Raw genomic sequence first — 8,907 nt, forward strand, 5'->3', positions numbered from 1 at the left:
TGCCTTCGTAGAGGCCATCCTTTGGTTTACAGACGTGTCTAGTTCTAGAAAAGTCTTCCCTTTGATAATGTTCTTCAATTCCCCTTCACTGTGTCCACATTTGATTTGATTTGCTTATATTTAACACCATTATTCAGTGTCCTTCTGGGTCTGTCTTTGCTATTTTGTTGGAATAAATTCCATACACCTGCTGTGGTTTGGGGCCTAAGCCTTGTGCTAGCTGCATTCAGGGCCTTAGTGACTTGTCACTGATGGGTCTAAGATTCCATTTGAACCTTCCCCCACCCCCGGTGCACACTGGCCATAGCCCTCTCTACCTGGCTCTGGGGCTTAAATGCCAGCAGCTTACCTCTAATTGAGCATGGCCAGTAAACGACCTAGGGAGCCAATCTAAATTGCCACTTACAGTACCTTTAACCTATCATTATTTGGGATTTATACAATTATGAGCCCTCAGAAAAACGGTGTATTCAGGACTTCTGCCACTCTCACCCTCCTATCTGCTCCTTGGCAAGTCTACCCACATTCCCCTCCCCTCTCTGGCCACATCCCTGGCCCTTCTCCCCTCCTTTGGGAATCCACCCACACTCCCATCCCTCTCTGGTGGCTCTGCCCACAGCTCCCTCTTCCTTCCCCGCCCCTCCCCAGCAACTGTGCCCACATCTACTCCCTCCCCGGCGATTGCACTGACATGTCACAAACATCTCAACTTGCATCTGCCAGCTATTCACAACTCAAGCATGCTGAGAACGACCACCACTGGATAAGACCATATCCAAAAAAGCCAGATTGGCTGCCCATGGTGCTCCAGAGAGGAAAGGGCCCAGTCCTTCAGAAGATATTGGACATGATCTAGTCAGGGTATACTTGGAACACTTCCCAAGATAGATTAGTTCTGCACTCAAGTTCATTATAGCATGAAGTGCTCACCACACAAAGATCAAGTAGTGAGGTGGTTTATAGGCAGTATGAATAGGCAAGTTCGAACACCAACCTATAGTGTCTCTACCTCAATATCTTCATACAAAAGCTCCCATGAAATGCAGAATACACATTCCTGAGCGATAACTCATTTGAGTTGTACAAGGAATAAAATAATCAAGGACCCAAAGACATGTATCACTTCTATATTGAACCTGAAACATGACCCACAGTGAGCTTCAAGGGCAAAAATCCTCGCTTAAGTTTTGAAGGTTTTAGAAGTCAAGAAATACAGAGCCTATGTAGGTGGTAACCTCTTCAAGCCAATCTGATGGGTTTGGCTCCTGGCCTATGCTGCCTCTTTTTAGAAAGTATTCCTATAAATGGGAGATTTCCATTATTAGGAAGCCAAAGTTGTCATTTTTACCTTCCAGCCTCTCTTTACTCTGAATGCTAACTTCCTGTTTCTTCTAAGCCATGAGAAAGTGCATGGCATTCCAGCTAGGTCTGTCTTTGGAACAGCTGTTGGACTGGCTTTATTTTTTCCTCTTTGGATGGTTTTCAGCTAGCCTACTTTCCAAGTTCTACAGAGTAATGGCGAAAGGCATTTCTGGTCAGGAGAGGAAAGTGGATGACCCCATGAGACCCTACGAAGCAGCTTTGAGGTGGAAGCTCAGGACCAAGAGACATCTGCTCAAAAGTGAAGTGCTAGTTCATAGGCTAGTCTCTATCCTCCCTCACCACTTATTCAAAACATAAGGGTTGACTCAGCGAATTTGACAGGTTGGGGAATCTTGTTCAAGAGCTTCCCAGCATCTTCCTCCCCCTCATGGCCCCCTCAAAATAAAAATCCCTGTATTCTCAGGCTCTGAGTTAAGACAGGAGTCAGGTCATACTTCATTCTCTTAAAAAAAAAAAAAAAACAACATTTAACTGTAGTGCAAAAAGTGTCTACCTATAAAGAGGCTAAGAAACTATGTCAGCTCCCCAGAGGAGACAAATCTGCAGGTGACCAGGTCAAGGAATGTGCAACTTCCTACAGACTTAAAAGCATTTTGAACTGAGAAGAATGGAGCATTCATTCCTGATGATAAAGTCCTAGTCACTGAAGAGGCATGCCCTCCTTACCCAGTGTACCCAAATGCTCGTAGAACTGGAGAGGAACCACTCCAGAGCTTAGAGAACCAACACAAGGTGACTGCTGCTCAGAAAAAAATCAGAAACCATCTCTACTTTCTACATGCAACTAAGGCAGAAGTGTGAAGATCACCAGCAGACACTAGATACAGTACTGAAGACCCATAAGGTCCAAAGGGAGAAGACACTTTAGCAGCCATTTACAAGAGGGTTTAGACACTCCTACAGGGCTCTGCAAACCCCAGCCCAGCTGTGCGCAATGCTCAGACAAAACAAGGCTGAGTGGAGCTAATGGGCATCCTCAAGCAGGCACACCACTGTCCTACCTTTCCCTAAGGTCATCATTTGGCTCTCTAGTTCAGCAAGATTATCTAGGAGGTTGATAGGTAAGCTGTTGGTCTACCCAATTTTCTGAAAGACCCTGGATCTTTCCCGTACACAATAGACACACATCTATAGATTAGGTATGGAGGTTTAAAAACTAGCTCGAGTTTTTCGAATGTAAATCAGAGGCTGCATGTAGATAAACTTATCAATGACTCAAGCATTTCTACTGGCTCACAGATTCTAGCCATTGCTTCTAGTGCTGGCAAGCTACAGTTCTCATACTATTGGACTTGTTTTCAGGACAGACATGCTACGAACACCCCAGTTTGGAGGAATGAAGCTGTCAAGTTGATTCAGCTTTCCTGCTATAGGCACAGCATTTGTAAACACTAAGGAACTTCTAGGCTCTTTCTATGCAGGGAGCAGGAAGACAAAGACTAGTTTAACTTGAAGCCAAAAGATCGGGAGTCAGCTTCCTGGCTTCCTGAAGGCAAACAGCTTGGCTCTGGATGTGCACCTCAGCCTTATTTGTCTTGCTATAGGAGAAACCAACAATGGAGCTAGCTGATCATGGACTGAAGCCTCTGAAAAATGCCAGCGTTGAGAACAGAAGCAATCTTGGCACTGCCCAGTTATCCCAGAAGCACATTTCAACTTATATCTGCTGTTAGTGACAAACTTCCGACAATCTGATTTCAGATGAGCCACCTAACATGGAAGCACTAAATAAAAAGTGACAGGACATCAACATCACCACACAGCCAAGACACTGAATAGTGGCAAATCTCAATATATTGAGCTCATGGTAGAGCAACTGACCAGGTGGAGGCCCTTGTTGGACCTTAACACCCAATAATGTCAACTTCACACTCGAGTTAGCACAGAACTCTGCCACCCAGCTGAAACTGGTTCCTAACATGTAGCTCCTGAGGGGCCTTTCACATTCAGCTAATCAAAGGTCAGCCATTGCTAGCTGCCTCTGTCAGCTTGTCCATCTGCTTCTCTCCAGACCAAGAGATTCATTTGAGGTTTATAGTCATGTTCATATGTCATGGGTGTCTTCCTGCCCTTCATCATGGACTTTGACAGCCCCACAGTCTTGTAGTAGGACCTGAGTACAAAGATGCATCAAGGGGCAACTATAGACCTAGCCACAATCATTCCTCAACTGATTCAGTCTTTGTTTTTTGCTATTCCTGGGGCTTGAACTCAAGACAGGGCCTGAGCACTGTCCCTTGTTTCATTTTGGTCAAGGCTAGCACTCTACTTGAACCACAGTGCCACTTCAGGCTTTTTCTGTAAGTGTCGCTAAGTAATCGAACCCTGAGCTTCATGTATATGAGGCAAGCACTTTACCACTAGGCCATATTCCCTGCCCTCAGGTTCAGTCTTTAGAGACAGCTGGAGTTCCTTTCTGGAAGATGGGCTCAGGTTCTGACCCTGTAATATTCCTTTATCATACTTTTGGGCTCTGAACAAAAAAATCTTTTCATCCATTGTTTTAGTATATTGAAGCAACTGATCAGGACATAGGCTTATAATTCAGATGGGAGTTCTACCTGGACAGGTAAGCTAGGAAGATAGACAAGTGAGGTACCACCCATGACTTATAAAGGAGGGCAACAAAGGAAGGCAGGCTACATAAAGTTAAAACATGTAGGTTCAAATTATGTACTTGTTACAACTAGAAGCTACATGCTCTAAGAGCGCAAGTGATGCATAAGACTGAAATAGAACCCAAGTTTAGATTCTGAGTTTAGAAGTGACTCAGCCAGCAACTCGTGTTCACTGAACAAGTGATGAGCAGGGCTGTATAGCCAGCCTAATGCAATCCCCAAACTCAAGGCTAAACCTGTGTCCAAGCATCAGTAACTCACTCAGGCTCATAGAGTTAGTGACAGGCTGATCCAGCTGAGCTCAAGCCCATATCCACAGCAACCTTCTCATCCTAAGCATTTTCTTTCAGGTGGTTGCTATTTGATGTCATGGGGCTGCTGCTCCTACATTAAACAGAGCTCCTACCTCCTTTAGGGGGCAGAATTTGTAACTCCTGAAGCCCTGGAAGCTACCTTCACAAAGGCTAAAAGATCATCACCAGGCTGAGAACTGCTTCATCTGGGCAGACTCCACACATTCATTATCTTTGCCCAGTTTTCAAAGTAAGGGCAGAGCTTCTTACTCCCTTTTCCCGGTTCAGGGAGAGTTATCTTCAGGCCTATGCCTTTGTTGGCCTGAGGGCCAACTACATGTCGGCTGTGGGCTGTCAGCTCCCTAGAGCACCTTGATCAGGTCCCACTAAGCCTGTTTCTAGAGCTGTGTGCATTGTTTGAATCCAGGATTTCAGACCAGTCAGCATTTTGATCCCTTCTGTATCTGGGTTTGTCTCTACCTGCACTTCAAGGTAAGTTCCTGGAGATTTCCATACAGCACCTACTCATACATCTTGAAAAGATTAAAACTCAATAGCCACAGGCCAAGCTTATTTACAGTATTGAAAATGCACAAGTTGAAGCTGTGCTATGATATGAGCTCTTAGGTTCCTCTTCCTTGGGTGAGAAAAGAAATGAAATCAGAGCAAAAAGAGCTTGTCAGAGCCTTGGTTTTTTTTTTTTTTTTTTTTTTTTTTTGCCAGTCCTGGGCCTTGGACTCAGGGCCTGAGCACTGTCCCTGGCTTCTTCCCGCTCAAGGCTAGCACTCTGCCACTTGAGCCACAGCGCCGCTTCTGGCCGTTTTCTGTATATGTGGTGCTGGGGAATCGAACCTAGGGCCTCGTGTATCCGAGGCAGGCACTCTTACCGCTAGGCTATATCCCCAGCCCCGAGCCTTGGTTCTTAAAGAAGTTTCAGACAGTCCACTCTTGAGGACTTGAGTTAACACACCTGTAAGAGAAAGCACATCTGCTGCCCCAATTCAACACAGAAACTTGTATTTTCTCCCTCTAGAGACAAAACACATGGGTTGCTCTCATTTCCTCTCCAGAGACTTTGCTAGATTGAGTTCACATTGCTGATGGATTTTTGCCATAGCACACCTGCTCCCGTTTGTTTATTCCCAGAGACAGTGAGACTTAAGAGACCTACAGAGAAAAGCAGCACCACCATCATGGTAATCGAGTCTTAGAACCCAGAGCAGTGCTTTTTTCAGTATAGGCAGTGATGAGTGAGAGCACATCTATAGATGAAGCTTATTAATGAGGAATCAGAAACTTGCAGCCTACTAGTAAGCTGGAACACAAGAGCTATCCTCAGACCCCATGAAGTCCAATTCAGGCTCATTTGTACAAGACTAGTTTTGCAGAGCTAGCCTCTCCGTCCCCAGCACCAATAAGGTTAGTGAATTACTACAAGACTCAGACAGAAGTCATTCCTGGATAGTTTTTCCAAAGGACTAAAGCTTTTCTTCTACTATAGAAGAGCTGTAGGCACTTTTTCTAATTAAGAGAAGAAAACCAATGCAGAGATTTTTTTCTAACATCACCAAGCAAGCAGAGGAAAGGGAGGAGGACAGGACTCTAATAGGCGATTATGAAGGCCCCTACCTCAATCAGCCAACTGGCCAGCTGAGACCCACTAGCCACACATATATGAGGCAAGCAGAAGGAATGTACTTCTCAGAGTATGAGTCCTTAAAGTTTACATAGGAAAAAGCTAGCTTTTAACGACAACCCCCCTCTTCCTTCCCATTCTTTTCTCCCTCTGTTTCATAGAAATTTTGCACCCACCACTCTCCCAATTCCACCCATCTTCCTCCCTTCCCCTCCTTTTCAAAGGCCACAAACAGCCCTAAGAATCGAAGGAGTAAAATACTCTTTCTGCCTTGCTCCCTAGGTTTTATAGACTGGAGGTTAGGACCCCACCCTCCTCTCCCAAGGCATTCTGGGTGACTTCTCATTGGCTCTCTCCTCTCCCATCAAGCGCTAACTCCCACCTTCCCTAGATTTATTTCCTGGTCTGTCAACCAATGGCAGTAAAAAAAAATGAAGACTTTTAGTGCCAGGTGTTTCTAGCTTGACCCCCGCCCCCAAGCCAAAACGGGTGGCTGCTCACTGCTCAAAGTGATATAATAGGAAAACAAGGGTCAGCCTGTTTATGGAAAGAATATATAACTATCTCTGTGTTCAGTTAGCTTTCTTGTAGTTAAGAATCACCTGAGGTGGCTGTAACCTCCCCTCCCTGGTCATCCGGGTTCTTCCCAGGAATTGATGACTAAATCTTAGTCTGTGGTTTCAAGAAAGATCTTCAACACTTGTTTCTTCAGGGAGGTTGGTGTAAAGCTAACATACTGAGTTTCAAAAGTTTTCATCTATGAAATTACTTTTGTTAAGCTGCTATGTGTATCCCAATATTCTCATTCTCAGTTCTTTTCTGGATTTGAGCAGAAGCCCTCCTTTCTCATCCTCCACCCCCTTCCCCCACAAACACTATGTAGGTTCAACAGGGAAGGCTCCCTAGTGCTTATTTGCACAGCAAACTAGCAGCTGACTTCTACAGAAGAAGGAACCCCAGGTGTGCATCACATACTCTATCCACAGTCTCACCTGGATTATTAGCTTAGCTTCAGGTCTTCACTAGCCTGGGAAGGTGAAAGGGCAGGAAACTTAGAGAACAGGGATGTGGGGTGAGAAAGTTTCAGGACCTGGGAGGAAAAGGGTGACCTAGGAGTCACCACTATGGGGATACTCAAGATAGCAGGAAAGTGGCTTGTGACGCCCCGTGATCTATGGCAAGGGAACCTGCTGATTTCCACCTGGAAATTTCATGAAAGGACAAATATTAAACGTGGGGTGTTGATTGCTTTTTTCTGTGTGTGGTAGTAGTTTGAAAGTCGATTCTACAAGCATCACTTGCTTCCTAACCCAGATCACTGCCAATTAACATCTCTCCCGGTTTCCTTCATGTGTCTGACTTCTTGTGTTTAGTCCCCAGGTTTCCCCAACCAAAATTGTCACAGAGAATTAGTATTAGTATTTTTCTCTAACCATTACTTGAGACTCAGTTTCTGTAGAAGCCTGCTCTGATTTCTCAGTGTGATTGCTCCTGCTCACCAAGCAGGTGTGAAGCATGTTCCAAACAGCAATGATTGGCCACAGGATCGTCTATCACACCCTGAGAAGGAAATTTTGCTCAGCTTTGCTCCATGCACCCTCTCCTGACATCTGCTCTATCTGCCTGACATATAGTTGTTGTCACATTTGTCTGTGACCCTATCTTGTAAGTTTCTAGAGGGGTGGGAGGATAACTTCAACTCCAGAATGTGGTAATGTATTATAGGCTTCTCGAATCCATGGATGCTTTGATGAAAGGAGGAAGAGAAGGAAGAAGTGGTGAAGGAGGAAGAGGAAGATGGCTACAAAAAAATCAGATTCTTCTTCCTTCAGGGCTTTATCTGGAGCCTCAAGTTGCATCTGTTGATGTGGTAATAAATTCTGGAAGTCCTGAGGCTTTAAAAATGCTTCCAACTTCACAAAGCTGCCTGAAAGATCAAGAAAATCCAAGCGATAAGGGGAAAGAGCTTTGGGGCATGAGCTAAGTCTCTTCTTGCCTGAGTGTGTGAATCCTTACCTGGCATCATTATGTTTAAACCTTGAGTCCTTGGGAGCTGGAATCATACAGTGTGTAAACATGCTGAACACACATTTTCTGTGTTTATATTAGGTCTTGTGGCCTGCTACCTATATAACCTTATATGACCTTGTACAAGTAATGCAGTGTCTCTAGCCTTCAGATTCTCTACAGGCCAATGGGGGGATAATTAGTGATGATAAAAGGCCTTGTCTACCACAGTTATTACCATAAGGTTTAGATGAGTTAACTTGTAGAACACAGAACAGTGACTGGCCCTTAGTATTAAGTTATGGTTAGCTGTCATAAACCATTTTGGCTACACTATTCTTGATGAAATGATATGTAGCTTAATAAGGTTTCACTTAACTGTAAGTGGGAAATGTAAATTCAACACAGATGTGACCAAACTGGTAGAATGACGTTACTTTATTGGTGATAAGCAGATCTGGTAATTTTACTATGCTGTCCACTTTGGGGCAGAATTCACATCCTTTGTCCCTAACATCTTTTTTCTTCTTTGCTTTTTCTCTTCTTTACACCTCTGCTCCTCCTGGTTCCTTGTGCAGGTAGAGGTTATTTTAGCAATGGAAATTATTACCACAAGTCATAAACATCACAGTAATGTTTGAACTTGTGATCTTTTGTGGCATCGTCCATTCCTAAAATAAGATTATTACACAGGCTCTCAAAAGCCACTGTTCAGATTGCACAATTGTCACTCACTGTGCAAATGGGGTTCTGGTACAATTTAACCCTTTTCTCAGAAAATGTGGCAAGATGTCAGTAATTATGGCAGTTTCTTTTCTTCCCGATTGTTCTCAGCTTCATGTTTTGTTAAATGATAACCCTTAACCTTATCTATAATTTTGCATAAAAAGTATATTCCTATTTCAAGGCACATTTAAAAACACAAAATGAAACTCAACTTACTCTTATGCAAGCAACTCAAAGTGAAAGC

Source organism: Perognathus longimembris, chromosome 7 (assembly GCF_023159225.1).
Source record: "Perognathus longimembris pacificus isolate PPM17 chromosome 7, ASM2315922v1, whole genome shotgun sequence".
NCBI classification, from domain to species: Eukaryota; Metazoa; Chordata; class Mammalia; order Rodentia; family Heteromyidae; genus Perognathus; species Perognathus longimembris.